Below are 19,945 nucleotides of genomic sequence, written 5' to 3' on the forward strand. Positions count from 1 at the left end.
CAAATGCAACATATCACCTATCATATCCTTTTCTATGCTCATCTAAACTGTTATATTTCATACAACATATGTGGATAAAATATGGTCATGACAAAATGCATGAAAACCACAAAAATATGAATTTTTGAAGATTTACAGGGTTTGAGTTGACCACAGGGTCGGCGCATAACATAGTGCATTTCCCACGGGTCAGCGCCTAACATAGTGCATTTCCCACGGGTCAGCGCACAAAAGGCTTGAGTTGACTGCATTGGTCAGCGCATGAACCACGGGTCAGCGCACGCCGACCTATGGTCGACGCATACTGTTGTGCTTTTCAGACTGTCCAAAACTGCAGGCTATGCGTCGACGCATAGACCTGCTATGGTCGACCGTTCGTGCGCAAATTCAGTTTTTAAGTATTTCCCACTCTGTTTGAAAAGTTGTTAAGTGGGTTGGTTGGTTTGTTACTAGAAATAGAAGTTTAGTTACTTGTATCAACTAACATTTTGATAATTCGATTCAAGTGTTCAAAGAACAAGAAAAAGTGAAATAGGTGTCCAAGATTCTTCATCTTCATCTTTAACATCTCACAACACATCAACTACACACAACCATTTTTGAAGTGCTTTGTGATTGGTTAAAGGTGATAACATTTTGAAGTGCTTTGTGCCGGTTCGGGTTGAAGCTTGTGACACGTTTATTCTTGAATAAAACCTTTAGGGTTTTGTCCTCCAAGACAGGTTTGATTTTGGGGGTTTTGGGACGAATTCTTCATCAATTTTCAGCTGAGCGAAGGTGATTGAGAAGAGGAAGTCTTCATCAATCTAGTAGCGGATTCAATGATATTGAAGGGAAGATTTCGGGTTCGATTTGTTGTAGTTGAGATCATCCGGGCCGAGGGTTTGAAGAACTGAGGGTTATTCAACAAAGGGGCTGGAATCGGAGGTCTATCAACAACAATCGAAGGACTTTATTCACCTTGGATCAAGGAACAAGGAGTGGAAGCAACATTCAATGTCTTGAGAGTTCTGTTGTATATTTGCTTTGCAATCCTTGTATAAACTGTTATACTCAACAGGTGATATCTATTAAAACTATCTCAATTCTAGTTTTAGAATTGAGGGCAGACGTACCCCGAAGCGAGGACGACGGGGGAACTGCTTTATCAAATCTTTGTCTTCTCTATTTTTTCAGCATATCTGTTTTAGCTTAAAAATTAAGTGATTTTTGTATAAGCACTTTTATCAAACCTTGATATTAATTGAGTAAGAAGTTAAAACTCTGTTTTTGAATCCAAAGTACAATAAGATACTGTACTAGACTAATTGGAATCACTTACTCAACATAAATATCACTTGGAGTGTTTCTACACACCAAGTGTTTGATAATTTGCCTAAACCAAAATTATCTTAGTTGCGTATCTAGTTTGGTTTGCTCTTTGAATCATTGGAACTAGGAATCCTAGCAAGTGAAATAAATCATTGAAGGAGTGACTAGTGTAGTGATTCTTATTCCACATTATCACTAATCCATAGGCTTGACGCATATCCGGTTTTCCAATAACAATTCGTTTTAGACTATATTTTCCTCGGCCGCTTCCGCACTTAAAACAAATTTTCAAAACCAATTTTTTAATTGGTAGCGCCGACTCAATTTTTAATTGGGATCTATTCAACCCCCCTCCCCCCTTCTAGATTCGTGCCATAGTCTACCAAGTGGTATCAGGAGCTCCGGTTCACTCCGTTCTTTAAAATATAACTTTGATAGAAAATGGCTAACGAACCTAAAGGGGCTTATAATAGAGCTCCCGTTTTCAATGGTGAAAATTATAATTATTGGAAAGACTGTATGCGGGTGCACATAAATTCCATAGATAGAAAAATATGGAACGTTATTCTCAATGGTCCAATTGAAATAACCATGACCAATGAGAATGATGAATTAGTGCCAAAGCCCGAAGCACAATGGACTGATGATGATGAAAAGAAATAAAATTATGATTGGAAAGCCAAAAATATCCTAATCTCCTCATTAGGTATAGATGAATACTATCGTGTATCCCATTGTCCTACTGCTAAGTCCATGTGGGATTAACTACAAATCTCCCATGAGGGGACAAACGTTGTTAAGTTGGCAAGAATCAACACACTAACACAAGAGTTTGATCTCTTTTTCATGGAGCAAGGGGAAACCATTACTGACATGCAAAAGAGATTTACTCATCTCATCAATCGATTACATTCATTAGGTAGGCCGGTTTCCAATGATGTTGCTATTAATAAGATCTTGAGATGTCTTAACAGGGAATGGCAGCCGAAAGTGACCGCCATCAAAGAAGCAAATGATCTCACCGTATTAGACTTGACAACATTATTTGGCAAACTACAAGAACACGAACAAGACTCTTGAGCCTAGAACAACACGAAAAGAAAGAAAAGAAGGACAAAACAAAGGTGAGTGAAAAGAAATCAATAGCTCTTAAGACTTCTTCCTCGAAGTCTCAAGCAAAAGAGCAAAGTGATTATTCCTCGAGCGAAGAAGAAGAAGAGGACAAGAGCGAAGATATGGGGTTGTTCGTTAAACGTTACAATTGTTACGTGAGAAAGAACGGCATCCAACATTCCGAGAAGAACTTGGTAAACTTCCGGAAACAATCGAGGTACTCTAAAAATGATGACTCAAAAGGTAAAAATACTAGAGGGTCGTGCTACACTTATGGGAAGTCTCGTCATTACAAACCGGACTGTCCGATGAAAAAGAAGACAAAGTAAAAGGAATCATCCAAATCACACAAGAAATCATCAAAGCCAAGGAGAGCATACGTAGCTTGGGAAAGCGATAGCGACTCCTCCGATGATGAAAGTTCTAGTGATGAAGATGAAATTGCAAACCTATGCCTCTCTGCTCATCAAAAGAACAAAAAGAAACAGATGCATTTGATACTTTACACTGTGAAGCTAAAGAGGCCTTTAAAAGGCTTGCCTCAAATAACCAAATTTTTATCCATTTGGAACAAAAAATTCGAGAATCCGAAAGGAAACTTGAGGCACTCAAAGCTTCTATTGTAGAAAGCACAAAAGCAGGTTGTGAGGACCTTAGAAATAGGATAATAAACTTTGGGTGTGACACTTGTTATATTTGGCAAGGTGAAGTAAGAAACCTAAAGGCCAAACTTGACAAGGCTCTTGAGCCCAAGATTACCTTTGCAATCGATAAATTAAACTTTCGAAAAAGTATGGTTAATCCATATCAAAAATATAAATATGTTATAAAAGAAGAAGACAGCAAAGGTAATCAAAATGTTAACTTCTCTTGTCTTTATTGTTGCAAGAAAGGCCACTCCATTGCTAAATGCAGGTTTAGGAGATCCTTAGTTCCTAAAGGCATTTATCAATGGCTGCCCAAATGCAACCATTTCGTTACTCACCATTCGGGACCCAATAAGCCATTGGGTACCTTCTTGTGTTAATTTCATTTCCATAGGTACAATGTCTCGAGACCACCGAGAGAAGATGGGTACTCGACAGTGGATGCTCAAGGCACATGTCAGGAGACATATCACTCTTCATTGACTTCGTGGCTAAGAAGAAAGGATATGTAACCTATGGTGACAACAACCGTGGAGCAATACTAGGTAAAGGTAGTGTAGGTAACCCTTCTTCCACTACTATCTCTAATGTATTGCTTGTCGAAGGTCTTAAACACAATCTACTTAGCATCAGTCAATTATGTGACAAAGGATACAATGTATCGTTTTCAAAAGATTTTTGCAAAATTATACATAATGATGATAAGAAGAGTATGTTTAATGGCCTGCGAGTGAATAATGTCTATATGTTAGACTTGAATGAAGTATCGTTAACAAGTGACAAATGCCTTGTAACAATGAGTGAAGATTCATGGTTATGGCATAGGCGTTTAGCACATGTTAACTTTGACTTACTAAATAAAGTAGTCTCAAAAGATCTAGTCTTAGGTCTCCCCAACATAAAGTTCACCAAGGATCACCTTTGTGATGCTTGTCAAAAAGGGAAGCAAACGAGGATCTCATTTAAATCCAAAAATATCGTTTCAACAATGAGACCTCTCGAACTTCTTCATATGGACTTATTTGGGCCGTCTAGGATTAAAAGTCTAGGAGGAAATTATTACGGTTTCGTAATAGTGGACGACTGTTCTAGATTTTGTTGGACTATCTTTATAGTAAGCAAGAGCGATACGTTCGCCGCCTTTGAAAGATTTGCTAAGCTTTCCCAAAATAAATTAAATACAAACATTGTTTCAATTATAAGCAACCATGGGGGTGAGTTCGAAAACCACTCATTTGAAGATATTGCGGTAACCATGGTATCGATCATAACTTCTCCGCTCCACATACTCCTCAACAAAATGGGGTTGTGGAGCATAAAAATCGAATTTTGGAAGAATTGGGAAGAACAATGATTAACGAAAGTGGTTTACCGAAATATTTTTGGGCCGACGCCATTAGTACGGCGTGTTATGTTTTGAATAGGGTGCTCATTCGCCCCATTCTAAATAAAACACCGTATGAGCTTTTAAAAGGGCGAAAGCCAAATGTTTCTCACTTACATGTTTTCGTTTGCAAATGTTTTGTATTAAATAATGGAAAGGAAAACTTGGGCAAATTCGATTCCAAGACCGACGAAGGTATATTCCTTGGATACTCTCAATCGAGTAAAGCATATAGAATATATAATAAACAATTACTTGCTGTGGAAGAGTCTGTACATGTCACTTTTGACGAATCCTATCCGAGAAACGTCGGAAAGGGTAGTGTTGTTCATGGTGCAGGTACATCTACGGAAGACATACTCAAGGGTGGCGAGCCGGGGATTGATCAACCCGACAAAGTCAAAGTTGAGGAGGATAAAGATGTACACCATGAGGAAACCGAGGTAGCTCATCCGCCTTCAAACGATGATCTCCCTCAAGCTTGGAAGTCTCCCAAAGACCATCCAATTGACAACATTCTCGGAGATATCTCAAAGGGTGTTACAACTCGATCGAAGCTAAGTAATTTCTGTTATCACTTCGCTTTCGTTTCACAAATGGAACCTAAAAACCCTAAAGAAGCCCTACTCGATGAACACTGGTTTTTGTCAATGCAGGAGGAACTAAATCAGTTCACTAGAAATGAGGTTTGGGACCTTTTCCCTCCTCCGCGAGATCATCGAGTAATCGGCGCCCGATGGGTGTTTAGGAACAAGTTGGACGAAAACGGGGTAATAACCCGTAACAAGGCGCGTTTAGTCGCGCAAGGGTATAACCAAGAGGAAGGCATCGACTATGAGGAAACTTATGCGCCGGTTGCCCGACTCGAGGCTATACGCCTTCTCCTTGCCTTCGCTTGTGCGAAAGACTTTAAACTATTCCAAATGGATGTTAAGAGTGCGTTCCTTAACGGTTACATAAATGAAGAGGTCTACGTCGCACAACCTCCGGGTTTTGAATCTCATGAGTATCCCGATCATGTTTACAAACTAAAAAGGGCTTTATATGGTCTCAAACAAGCTCCTAGAGCTTGGTATGAGCGACTAAGTAAATTTTTACTTGATCAAGGTTACTCAAGAGGAAAGGTTGACACAACTCTCTTCGTTAAACGTCAAGGAAAACACTTGATATTAGTACAAATTTATGTTGACGATATTATATTTGGGTCTACTAACATGAATCTCGTGAGAGAGTTTTTGGATCTTATGCAGGGTGAATTCGAGATGAGTATGATGGGGGAGCTCACATGCTTTCTCGGTTTGCAAATTAAATAGCTCAAAGAAGGAACTTTCGTGAGTCAAACAAAGTATTGTTTGGACCTTATCAAGAGATTTGACATGGCAAAAGCCAAGGCCATTGACACCCCCATGCCAACATGTACAAACTTGAATAAAGATGAAAACGGTAAGGATGTAGAGGTAAAAAGGTATAGAGGTATGATTGGATCACTTCTCTATCTTACTGCTTCTCGTCCCGACATTATGTTTAGCGTGTGTATGTGCGCAAGATATCAATAATGTCCCAAGGAATCCCATCTAAAAGCTGTCAAACGAATACTTCGATACCTATCCGGTACTCCGAAGTATGGACTATGGTATTCCAAAGGTAATGATTTCTCATTGGTAGGTTTCTCCGATTCCGATTTTGCCTGTTGCAAATCGGATAGGAAAAGCACCAGTGGTACTTGTCACTTATTTTCAAATTCCTTGGTCAGTTGGCATAGCAAGAAACAAGTTTCAGTTGCTTTGTCAACCGCCGAAGCGGAATACGTTGCCGCCGGTAGTTGTTGTGCTCAAATCCTATGGATTAAGCAACAATTATTGGATTTTAACCTCAAACTCGAACGTATTCCCATTTTCTGTGACAATACAAGTGCCATTAATCTTACCAAAAATCCTGTGTTGCATTCTCGCACCAAACATATCGAAATTCGACACCACTTTCTTCGGGATCATGTAGAGAAAGGTGATGTTGTATTTGAACATGTTGTATTCTCGACATTTCTGAACGGGCGTTATAAATTTCTTTCTTTCTCTTATTTCATTTAACACTATAATCTTGTACTTCTAACAAGTTAATCTTGTTGCAAGCACAATTATATTGTTCATCAAGTTATTCCGGCATCGAGGTGATATTGTTCCTTTACCCTTCTCTGTCTCCCAAACTTCATGGCTAAATAGTTGTATTACATGATAATATTGTATATATATATGACTTGTTTCTTATACCATATCTGTTTGGATGTTTATTGTTGTGTGGCATTCTATTTATGCATCAAACATGTGAGCATATGTGCATAACAGTGAAAAATTGCAAAATTTGCCTGTATGAGTCGACCATAACAGGGCAATGGTCGACGCACACCTCAAAATTTTTCTCTTTTTCAAAATTCAAACAGTATGCGTCGATGCATGCAGAGGGTATGGTCGACGCATCGCACGAAAACTCAGTTTTTCTCTGCAGAAAACGTTCAAACTTCCCATGCATTTACATTTCAAATTCTCATTAAGTGTGCATTCAACCCACTACATTGTGAGTTGCATCTACCTAGTGCCTATTGTCTCTTGGCCTCTCCTCTTCCCAAAACCCTAAATCTTCATCTATAAAAAGGGTAAACCTCCTTCTTGCAAATCATTCTCAAAAACCTTCACCAAGCTTCACTCTCTACTCTCACAAAAAGCTTCAAAATCATTACCAATGGCTTCCTCATCCCGCAGACCTACCGGTAAGAGATCAAGGGAATCATCCTCTGCCTCTTTACCCATTACCGTTGTATCATTAGTTCCACCGGCTCTTGTCGACACCTTCAACAAAGACATTGGTAAAAGAGGAGTTGTGAGGCAACATGTCTTCTACAAACTCACAGCAGAACGCATGCATCTCGTAGAAATCATGTCTCTGCTACAATATCACGGCATCGTTAAATTCCTAGAATGCAATGCCAAATATAGCGAAGACCTGGTCCGTGTGTTCTACACTTGCCTTCATGAAAAATTTCGTGGGCAAAAGTTTCACTCCAGGATCGGCACAAGAAAGGTATCGTTTAAGCCTAATGTTTGGAATAAATATTTTGATATGACATTGGCTGCTAATGAAAATCCTCTTGCTGAGGTGACTGATTCTCACACAATAGAAGGATATGATTTTAAGAGCGCTTTGAACGCTATGCTGAAACGACCCTACCCAGACCATATTGTGAACAGTGATGCGTTCCCACGAACTGTCACTGCCGGTAAGCTGAAAACAGGTGAGCGCATTCTCTAGTGGATTGTGTCACGCATCCTGCGACCTAAGAAGGGTGGCCTTTCCCGAGTTGAACAGGCTGAGGTTCATCTCATATACATTCTGAAAAACCAGCGCAAAATCAACTGGCCCTACTACATTGCTAGTAGGATGTTCAGTTTACGAGACTCCGGACGAGGAACGACTCTTGCCTATGGATCTTTTATTCAAGAGGTTCTTACTGCAGCCGACGTTGATTATCCGTCCTTTCCGTATACCTCTATTTCCTCAGATAAAGAATTCAGCCCAAAAACTTTGTCTATGATGGGATATTTTTGGTGTGATAAGCGGAGAATATACAAATTTGTTCGCAGAGGGTATATTCCTACGACTGTTGAAGAAGATGATGAAAGTTATGAAAGTGAAGAAGAAGACCAAGAGGAAAACGAAGAAGAAGGAGCAGGACAAGCATTTGAGCAGCATAATAGTCCTCCACAAGCAGACACTCACGACTACACAAACACCGCTTGGGTTCAGGATACATATTCAACTGAAGAGGATGCCTCCAACCATGGTGGCTGGGGTGAATGGCAACATATGGGCTGGTCAACACAACGCCAAATTTATCAGTCGTATCAATATGGTGCTAAAGAATCTCCACCGTCTCCTCCGCAGCAAGAAAACTCTTCTGAACTTTTAGATATGATGTGAAATATGCAGCTGGCTCAACAATCATTCATACAAACTCAGGATGAGCGCTATGCTCATATAAGCAGCCAGCTTCAAGCACAAAATGAGAGGATCGATAACCTCTCTACCAGCATGAATGAACGGTATGCAACATTCACCGAAACATTTGAACGACAGGAGTGGTCCGTCGATGTGGGTCTCAAGTATCTAAGTAGTGTTGCTGACCAAATGACTTCTTTGGCAGATCCTGACAGAAACCCGGATATTGGTTACCATTGAGGACGAGGCCATTAGGGTATAGAACTGCATGTGCATATGTACTTTTGTTGTTTGACTGAACTTATTATCTGTTATGCTTGTTTGTTAATCTAGTTTAATGTTATCTCATTTTCAATTTGTTCAGTAGTAATATTTGGTGTGGTATTATTATATGATTCGTTATCTCCTGTTGAATATCATCTTATGTTGAATAATAGTTCTCTTTCTCTTTTTGATGTTGTCAAAGGGGGAGAAGAGAATGTACCAAACCAAAGTCAAGCCAAGATATTCACAACAACTAACAGTTTGTTTTGCAACCAACCTTAGATTACAAAAGAAAGAGGGAATGTGTGTAAATATTGCATGTTGTTTCTCTTTGGTTTCACACAGGTTGTCATCACCAAAAAGGGGGAGTATGTAAGGGCAAACTGTCATACAACATACGATCATAGGTTTCGATGATGACAAATGACCACCATGGATGAATCGACATTGTCGATTCCACCTCTACAAGACAAATGCAACATATCACCTATCATATCCTTTTCTATGCTCATCTAAACTGTTATATTTCATACAACATATGTGGATAAAATATGGTCATGACAAAATGCATGAAAACCACAAAAATATGAATTTTTGCTGATTTACATGGTTTGAGTCGACCACAGGGTTGGCGCATAACATAGTGCATTTCCCACGGGTCAGCGCATAACATAGTGCATTTCACACGGGTCAGCCCACAAAAGGCTTGAGTCGACCGCAAGGGTCAGCACATGAACCACGGGTCAGCGCACGCCGACCTATGGTCGACGCATATTGTTGTGCTTTTCAGACTGTCCAAAACTGTAGGCTATGCGTCGATGCATAGACCTGCTATGGTTGACCGTTCGTGTGCAAATTCAGTTTTTAAGTATTTCCCACTCTGTTTGAAAAGCTGTTAAGTGGGTTGGTTGGTTTGTTACTATAAATAGATATTTAGTTACTTGTATCAACTAACATTTTGATAATTCGATTCAAGTGTTCAAAGAACAAGAAAAAGTGAAATAGGTGTCCAAGATTCTTCATCTTCATCTTCAACATCTCACAACATATCAACTACACACAACCATTTTTGAAGTGCTTTGTGATTGGTTAAAGGTGATAACGCTCGAAGCCGAGATTGGAGAATTCGGTTCGGGTTGAAGCTTGCGATAGGTTTTTTCTTGAATAAAACCTTTAGGGTTTTGTCCTCCAAGACCGGTTTGATTTTGGGGGTTTTTGGACGAATTCTTCATCAATTTTCAGCTGAGCGAAGGTGATTGAGAAGAGGAAGTCTTCATCAATCTAGTAGCGGATTCAGTGATATTGAAGGGAAGATTTCGGGTTTGATTTGTTGTAGTTGAGATCAGCCGGCCCGAGGGTTTGAAGAACTGAGGGTTATTCAACAAAGGGGTTGGAATCAGAGGTCTATCAACAACAATCGAAGGACTTTATTCACCTTGGATCAAGGAACAAGGAGTGGAAGCAACATTCAACGTCTTGAGAGTTCTGTTGTATATTTGCTTTGCAATCCTTGTATAAACTGTTATACTCAACAGGTGATATCTATTAAAGCTATCTCAATTGTAGTTTTAGAATTGAGGGCAGACGTACCCCGAAGCGAGGACGACGGGGGAACTGCCTCATCAAATCTTTGTCTTCTCTATTTTTTCAGCATATCTATTTTAGCTTAAAAATTAAGTGATTTTTGTATAAGCACTTTTATCAAACCTTGATATTAATTGAGTAAGAAGTTAAAACTTTGTATTTGAATCAAAAGTACAATAAGATACTGTACTAGACTAATTGGAATCACTTACTCAACATAAATATCACTTGGAGTGTTTCTACACACCAAGTGTTTGATAATTTGCCTAAACCAAAATTATCTTAGTTGCGTATCTAGTTTGGTTTGCTCTTTGAATCATTGGAACTAGGAATCCTAGCAAGTGAAATAAATCATTGAAGGAGTGACTAGTATAGTGATTCTTATTCCTCATTATCACTAATCCATAGGCTTGACGCATATCCAATTTTCCAATAACAGTTCGTTTTAGACTATATTTTCCTCGGCCGCTTCCGCACTTAAAACAAATTTTCAAAACCAATTTTTTAATTGGTAGCGCCGACTCAATTTTTAATTGGGATCTATTCAACCCCCCCCCCCTTCTAGATCCGTGCCATAGTCTAACAGTCACGACAAGCATCACGCGACATGTATACATTCTTCATAAGACTCTTCGTACAATTCTTATTTGGATGATTCTTTAGAAGCATTTGACATTTATTGTTTGAATTTAGATTATTTATTTAAGCCTCGTCATGATGATCACCTTCTTATTTTGATTTTTCTTGTAGATTATCAACACCCTTTGAATCTTTTGAGTCATGTACTAAATTTGATTTCTAGTACTTGTTCTTGAATCTTAAGTATTTGTTACATACAATCTTTTGAAATTGTTTCAAACATTTTTTTACATTTGAGAACCGCCTTTGAAGTTTGTCTTCATCTTCATTTGGTGTCTTAATTTCTTGGACATGCGTGTTTTCCTTTTCCATATTAGTTATAACTTCATAGATTTCTTTAGGTTTGTATCGCACTTCTTAAGCAGTGATACAGTGAAAAAAATAATATCACTCTCTAGTGCTTAATGCACTTACCATCAAGTACCTAGCTTGAAACACTTGTTGTGTTTTTCTCTTTTCTTTTGCGGTCCATATATTTATCGATTTGTCCATTACTTTATAATCAACAAAATGAGTTGGAATAACAGGGAATTCTAAAAGATAATTCCATAGATTATAATCAACATAGTCAAAAAACATTTTTATCATCTCTTTCTTTTTTTGGGTCAAGTTTTATTCTCTCTTTCAATATAGTACATTTTTCATCATTAAATGGTGGAGGTGTGTTCATGAAAAGTCTCTTGAGACAATTAGTTTTATTAAATGAGTTAGGCTTTGATGTCACTTGTTGACAAGGTGACTCCAAACAGAGGGGGGATTGTGATATTCAAAATTTGAGATAATTTATAAAAATTTGGATTTTATTAAATGTTTATTATATATAAATAAACAGAGAGATATCCATAGAAATATAGAAAGAATATGAAGAAGAAGAGAGATACACAACATAAAGAAAATAAACAACAGAAAATAAAGAGACAAATGATAGAGCGGATGCACTAGAGATTTATACAAGTTTAATATAACCACTTGGCATACTCTTGTCTCCAAGAATTTCTTCTTGAGAGTTTCACTAAAATTAAACTTGAGTTTTTACATGATCAATCCAAACAACCTTCCGCAACACCTTGGAACTTTTACGTAAGATAAATCCACAAACCTTCAACAACAAACAAAACTTTTACACAGGCTTAACTTAAGAACCTTCACCCCAAATATTTTTCAGATTTAACGCGCAACCTTCAATTTTATTACAAAAGATATTATACAAGAGAATCACACTCTTGAATAAAATAGATAAAATAAATAAAATAGTGAAAAATAAATTTCAAAAACAAAGAAAGTAGGAAACTAATAGAAACATTTCAATTAAACATTTTGGTATAAAATGAAATGAGGAGTAACTTTTTTTATATAAAAAATTGTTCAAAAAATAAAGTATTTATGTGTCATATAAATGCGTTAATCGATTAATACATTTTTAATAGATCAAAATATCCTTAAAAACGTCAACCGTAATTCAAAAAAGAAAACTCTAAAAAAAGTGTAAATTGTTAACTTATTATATCATATAAATTAACAATTCATAATATAAATTAACAATTCATCAACTAATTAATACCTGATAACAAATGTTACAATTTTTTTATCTCTATTATAAAAACAAATTATTATAAATTTAAGATTTTTATTTTTATTTTGTTGAATTGTAATTCCCTGTGTCGAAGTAGATTGCTCGACAGAAGTAAGAGAGTGTCGAACTATGAAAATGTCGAATCGTCGAAGTAGTGTACCTCGACGGGAATTTCGATTCAGGTCTAATTTTTTAGTATTAGCATAATTAGGTATTTTGGGCTTTGCTTAAAGAGAAAGAAATCCCAATATCTATAAATAGGGAGTAACCCTATGGTTGGTTGTAACACATTAGAGAATTTGCAGTTGCAAAGTTGAAAAAATTCTCAATTTGAGAGTAGAGAGAAACTCTGCAAAAATTTCTTCTTCCTCTTCTTCCTTTACTTGAAAACTCTAATTTTATTTTTATTCCAATTATATTTTGTTTCTTTTCATTATTAATTGTGTAGCGAAATCTTACAACCAAAGTTTGGTTGATTCACTCGAATGAAGAACAAGAGGAGTAATCAATTAGAAAAATTGATTATTGTTCATCAAGATTTTGTATAGGAACTTATCAAGTTTTGGTGAAGTTCTTGAAGGGGAAATTAGATAATTTCCAATATATGGTATCTAGAGCACTGGCTTAGCAATTCGTGGGAAGAAAAACACGATGACATTGAATCATCCAAATAGACATTTTTCGGCGAGTCTCCTAATTCTTAAGAATCAGAATTATGAGAATTGGTGTAAATAGATGAAGGTTGTTTTATTCTTTCAAGATCTTTGAGATCTTATGAAGGAGGGAGTAAGAACGCTCGTAGAAAAAATAACAGATGAAGAAAAGGTTGCACACAAAGAATTGAAGAAGAAATATTATAAGGCTCTCTTTACAATTCATCAATGTGTTAATTTCATAATTTTGAAAAGGTTAGTGATATTAAATCAGCGAAAGAAGAAGGAGAAATTCATGAAAAATCATTTGGAGGAGCTGAGAAGGTGAAAGACGCGAGGTTACAAACTCACAAAAGAACATATAGAGAAGTGTCGATATCAAGATTAGTTGTTGCAAAGATCTTCATGTCATTGTCTTTAAGGTTTGACCACATGGTAGTAGCCATAAAAGAGTCGAAATATTTGTCAACATTGACAAAGGAAGAGCTTCAAGGGACACTTGAATCTCATAAACAAATAATTGGTGAAAGAGTTGTAGGGAAAGTTGAAGAGTGATATGGCTTTGCATGCACAATCAACAAGAGAAAAGAAAGGTAAAGGGAAGTGGTTCGACAATAAAAGTATAAGAGGCTACAACAATTTGACTGGTCAAAATCAGCAAGAAAGAGGCTGGTTGAATCAGAGAAAGTCCTCATACGAAAATAACCAAAGAGGTAGTGTTGCAGGTAGAGGAATAGGTGGTGGTCGAAAACCTGACAAAAGTCACATTCGATGTTTCAATTGTCAGAAGTATGGTCACTACTCAAGTGATTTTTCTGAAAAACAGAAGAATTAGGAAATTGATGCAAAGTTTTCAAAACATGAAAAACAAGATATGTTGTTGATGGTCACAACAAGAGATAAAGAAAGATTCTAGGACCAATGGTACTTGGACTCAGGATGCTCATCACACATGACTGGTAGGAAAGATTGGTTTGTCAACATGAAACCCTCAATGAAAAACATGGTAAAATTTTCAAATGGTAATACTCTAGCAATGATGATGTTCTGATTATGTGGAAAGATGGCAAAAGGTTAGTAATTTCCAATGTTCTGTACATACCAGGCATGAAAAGTAATTTGCTTTGCATAAGGGAAGTTGGTAGAAAAGAACTACAAAGTTTCGATCAAAGACAAGATAATGAGAGTTCTCGACTCAAGTGGAACGATAATCTTGAAGGCACTTATGTCTCAAAATAGAACCTTCAGGATTGAACTTAATGTGATGTAGCACAAGTGCCTTGCAACTACAACTAGCAGAGATGAATGGATATGACACTATAAACTTAGCCATCTCAACTTCAAATACATCAGAGATCTGAAAATAAGAAATATGGTTTCAGGGTTACCAGAAATCGGCATTCCAAATGAAGTGTGTGAGGAATGTGCGTAGGCGAAGCAACATAAGAACAAATTCAGCAATGATGCAGGAAGCAAGTCGAAGGAAATTCTTGAAGTCATATACTCAGATGTGTGTGGACCTATCCAGGTGGATTTGATTGGAGGTAACGAGTACTTTGTCACATTCATAGATGATTTCAGTAAAAAAAAACCGTGGACTTTCCTAATCAAGAAGAGAAGTGAAGTGAACGAGGTATTTGCCAAGTTTAAATCTACGGTTGAAAGACAAAGTGGTCGAATGCTCAAGATTTTTAGAACTGACGGTAGTGGAGAATATGTGTCGAAAGACTTCGACACATTATGTGAAAAATAAGGGATTATGCATGAGGTGGTGCCACCCTACACTCTGCAACAAAATAGAACTACAAAAAGGAAGAATATAACCATCATGAATATGGTGATAAGTATGTTTAAAGGAAAACATCTACCCAAATAATTATTGGGAAAAGTTGTGTCGACGACAACATATATTTTAAACAGATGTCTAACGACGAAGCTAGAAGGAATCACGCTAGAAGAATGTTGATATGGTTTCAAGCCTAGATTGAGTCATATAAAACTATTTGGATCTATAACACATAGACATGTGCCAGATCAATTAAGAAGAAAACTTGCTGACAAGACGAGTCAGATGATCCTAATAAGGTATCATTCGGCTGTAGGTTACAAGTTGTTCGACAAATTGAACAAGCAAGTAGTGATCAACAGGGATGTGATCATATATGAGCTTAAGGAATGTTATTGAACTAAAAATGTAAAGAAGGACTCAGTGAGAATCTTATATGAAGAACCAACAAGTAAAGTCGAAAGAGAAGTTCGATAAGAAGAAGTCAGAGGTCAAGCAATCACAAGCAGACCTCAAAGAACCAGACACACGCCTGCAAGGTTGCAAGAATGTGTGATTAAATCAGATGATGTAGTCGATGATGAACATGAGCGGATATATTATGCTTTCTATGCAGATGTTGAACTAGTCAGTGCAACTGAAACATTGAAGGATTCAAATTGGGTCAAAGCAATGAATGAGGAACTGAAGTCCATTGAAGTCAACAACACTTGGTCACTTATCGAATCTCCTCAAGGAAAGAAGGAAATTGATATGAAGTGGGTATATAAGGTGAACTTGAATCCCAAAGGTGAAGTAACACGACACAAGGCAAGACTTGTGGCGAAAGGATTTCTTTAGAAGGAAGGAATTGACTTCAACGAAGTTTTTGCACCTGTTGCTAGAACCAAATGGATGTGAATTTCCTGAATGGTCGCATAGATGGAAAATTATATGTTGCACAACTAGCTAGGTTTGTAAAACAAGGTGAAGAAAGAAAAGTATACATGTTGCATAAAGCCCTGTATGGACTTATGTAAGCTCCAAGAGCTTGGAATAAGAAGATAGATAGTTTTCTAAGAGAGAAAGAATTGTTGAAGTGCACAACTGAGGATGAAGTATATGTAAGAAGAAGAAATGGTGAATCTTTTATACTATGTCTTTATGTCGATGACCTGTTGATAAAAAGGAAGTTGCAAGAAGGAGATCGAAGACTTCTAACATGGCCTAAGTGAGGAGTTTGAAATGTCAAACTTGGGAAATCTCTTATGCTTTCTTGGTATCAAATTCTACAATAGTAGTAGAGGCTTGATGATGCACCAAAGAAGACATGCAGGCGAAATACTTAAGAGATTTAAGATGCAAGATTGTAACTCAACTTTGACTCCAGCTTAGCCTAGACTGCAACTGTCGAAAGACATAGATGAAGATGATGCTGATCCAACGCAGTACAGAAGACTCATTGGATCACTTCGATACCTTTGTTACATAAGACCTGATCTAGCATACAGTGTAGGTATGCTTAGCAGATTCATACAAAAGCCAAAGGTATCCCAACTAGCCGTGACGAAAAGCATGCTAAGGTATCTTAAAGAAACTCTTGGCATTTTGTTTCCTACAGTTGATGAAGGAAAAAAGTAAGTTAGTGGGATACATGGAATAAAGTTGATGTAGTGATACTGAGGATAGAAAACTCACAATTTGTTATGTGTTTATGATAGGTGATACACCAGTTCCTTGGAGTTCGAGAAAAGAACCAGTAGCAGTATTGTCGTCGTGTGAAGTAGATACATAATTGCTTCTCTCTCTGCAAGTCAAGAAACATGGATGTTGAATTTGGTCGAAGAGATTTCAAGGAAGAATCATGGAACGATTACCATTAAGAACGACATCATGTCTGCTATCAATCTAGCAAAGAATCCGATAGAGCATGGACGAAGAAAGCACATCGAAATGAGGTTCCATTATCTACGAGAGCATATAGTAGAAACGAAGCTGAACTTGGAACATTGCAAAACTAAAAGTCAGATTGCAGACATCATGACGAAAAGAGTACATGTAGAAATGTTTAAGTTAAGATCTATGATGAATATATATATATATATATATATATATATATATATATATATATATATATATATATATATATATATATATATAAAACTTAGACACAATGAATTAGGTGGTGTGTTGAATTGTAATTCCTTGTGCCGAAGTAGGTTGTTCGACAAAAGTAAAGTTTCGAACTATATAAATGTTGAAACGTCGAAGTAGTGTACCTCGACAGAAATTTCGACTCAGGTCTAATTTTGTAGTATTAGCAGAATTAAGTATTTTGGGCATTACTTAATGAGCAAACAAACCCAAAATCTATAAATAGAAAGTAACCCTATAGTTGGTTGTAACACATTAGAGAATTTGCAGTTGCAAAGTTGAATAAATTCTCTGTTTGAGAGCAGAGAAAAACTCTGCAGAAATTTCTTCTTCTTCTTCCTTTACTCGAAAATCCTAATTTTCTTTTCTTCCCAATTCAATTTTGTTTCTTTTAATTATCAATTGTGCAGCGAAATCTTGCAACCAAAGTGTGGTTGATTGACTCGAGTGAAGAGTTTAGAATAAGATGAGTAATCAATTAGAAAAATTGATTCTTGTTCATCAGGATTTAATTCGGAACTTATCAAATTTTGATGAAGTTCTTGAAGGGGAAATTAATTATTTAATGTATCTAAAATCTAAATAGTTAAATAATTAATGTATCTAAAATCTAAATAGTTTGATTTTTTTTTTTAGGAATCAATGTATACAAATGAGAAGAAGTATTTGTTTAAAATATTTTTAAATTTCTTTTTCCTTTAGACATGCAAGCTGTAAAACTTACCAAAGTAATAACTATATCATATTTTTGAACAAATTTATGATATGTTTTGAAACAATGCCTAAAAACAACAATACCTAAAGGTATAGCTCATTAATAAATAAGAAATGCTTATAATAAAATATTTATAATTTATTGATTAATCCATATAGGTTCGACCAATAAGCCTAATCTTAATTAATTATATATAAATGGATACTATATTTGCATATAGTTATTACATGATACCTGATTGTAAACTAATTGACAATAATTCACATATAATAATGAATACTACTCTTTAGTGAGTTCAATTTGAATATGATTCACTTCAATTATTTATTTATTTATTTAAAAGGTGAAATTTAACTCATTAAATTAATAAAAAACATAATATCATAACTTTTAATCCGTAACAAAACATTAAACTAAAATCTTAAAAAATAATTAATTAATCTACATATTGAAACATATATAGAAAATAAAACAAGAATATTTTAAATTTTAAATTTCCCATATTTGGACGTTCGTAGAAAAACATTCCGCAACATAAAAAAACATCTTTTATCATTGATTGTACAGAATCTACATAAGGACCAGTCCAGAACTAAAGTACTTATTTTACGTGTAATCTTAGGCCAGCAAGAAAACACAGCCAGAGCCAGCCAATACTTCTCTTATACTTGAAGCGTCCAAAGCACTAACTAGCATACAAAATATTCTTTTTCTATTATATATAAATGCATCTCACACTTCCTTTCTCTATGTGCATATTAGTTATCTATATTTCTTACTTAGAAATTAACGACAAAAACAAAGAAAAACAAGACCAAGTTGAGTTATTATCATAGGATGAAGACAAGATGGTCGTTTAAGAAGATGAGGAAAGAGCAGTTGCGACCATGGAAATTCTCTAATGTGTTTCAATGGAAACGACTTCATCTACGAACGGCAATCGTGGACACAGTTGTTTACAAGATAATTTATGTTGTAGAAGGTGTTGTAATTGTTTCTTCCTTTTGCTTCTTCTATATTTTCTGTGGTTTTTGAATTATGTGTTTATCACTATGTATGTGATCTTCAAATTCAGATGTTTAATATTTTTTTGTAGTTATTCTTCAATAATACAATGTTCATTTTTTATTCTTGTTATCAAAGTTTTTTAATTACAGAGTGATATTTGGTTTGTTGCGGCCTTGCGGTTGTCGATAGTCTTCAGGGTGATTCACTAGGCTGAATTAATTGCTTTCACATCAAATCTTCAAGTTGCTTTTTTAGTTCACTCAATTTCAAGACAAAATCATGTAAGGATGTAAGAAGTTATTCAAATGTCTCTCATTCTTCTAACAATGGAGAATTCAATCTCTCTTTTTCAATAATAAACTATTAATATTTAAGAAAATGTTTACATGGGTTGATGTTAAGGTACGATCAAACTATGAAGACAAACAGCAGGAGAAAAGAGTAGTTATAAACACTTTGACGCTCAAATTAAAGATGACACAGTATGTGTGATATTTTGGTTAGAATTATTTGTACTTGAGATAACTTATGTCCTCTAGGTTTTTCAGCAGCCCCTTAGAGTTTGAAAACTCTAGAATCTTCTTTAAAGCTAGGTTTTTCAGCAGCCCCTTAGATAACTTAATGCCTTGTGGAAAAAATACTCCTTTTAGGCCGCGTTCTCTAGTCTTGGACTTGGGTTTCCTGAACCTAAGGGAATTGGACATCATTCTGGACCAAAAAAGTAGTCCATAAGCACAGACCGTCAAAGTTAGCTTGTGATTGTTTATGCTGAAAAATGGTAAACAACCGATGTTCTTCGACTACAGGTTACTTGCAGGATCAACACATGATTCCTAGAACACAGTGCTAAATAACCGTTTAGCTTTTTGTTTCTCTTGTTTTCATGTGTTCGCTTTCGACTTAGTTGAAATGAGTTTTCAAACACTTGTATGATAAACGATTAAAATGTTGACTTCGACTAAATAGAATGTTTAAAGGAATTGATAAAAGAAACTAGAAATGTTGAATAAAGTGATTTAAATGACACTGAAATTAAATGAAATGAAACAAGAATCGAGAAGGTAAAACTTAGAAACTTTTCATTGAAAGTAAAGAATGGTAATTCATTTGATCTTACATTCGCTTAACAATTCGCTCGTTTCTCT

At 36.0% G+C, this 19,945-nt stretch overlaps 1 long non-coding RNA gene across 1 annotated transcript; it reads left to right on the top strand.

The window, feature by feature from the left end:
- Positions 1-18,457: 18,457 nt before the first annotated feature.
- On the top strand, positions 18,458-19,703 carry LOC127080730 (uncharacterized). The gene is made up of 2 exons (XR_007788039.1): positions 18,458-18,774; positions 18,950-19,703. It is a non-coding gene; the product is annotated as an uncharacterized LOC127080730 (long non-coding RNA).
- The last annotated feature ends 242 nt before the right edge of the window (positions 19,704-19,945 follow it).

This window comes from Lathyrus oleraceus, chromosome 5, assembly GCF_024323335.1.
Source record: "Lathyrus oleraceus cultivar Zhongwan6 chromosome 5, CAAS_Psat_ZW6_1.0, whole genome shotgun sequence".
NCBI lineage: Eukaryota > Viridiplantae > Streptophyta > Magnoliopsida > Fabales > Fabaceae > Lathyrus > Lathyrus oleraceus.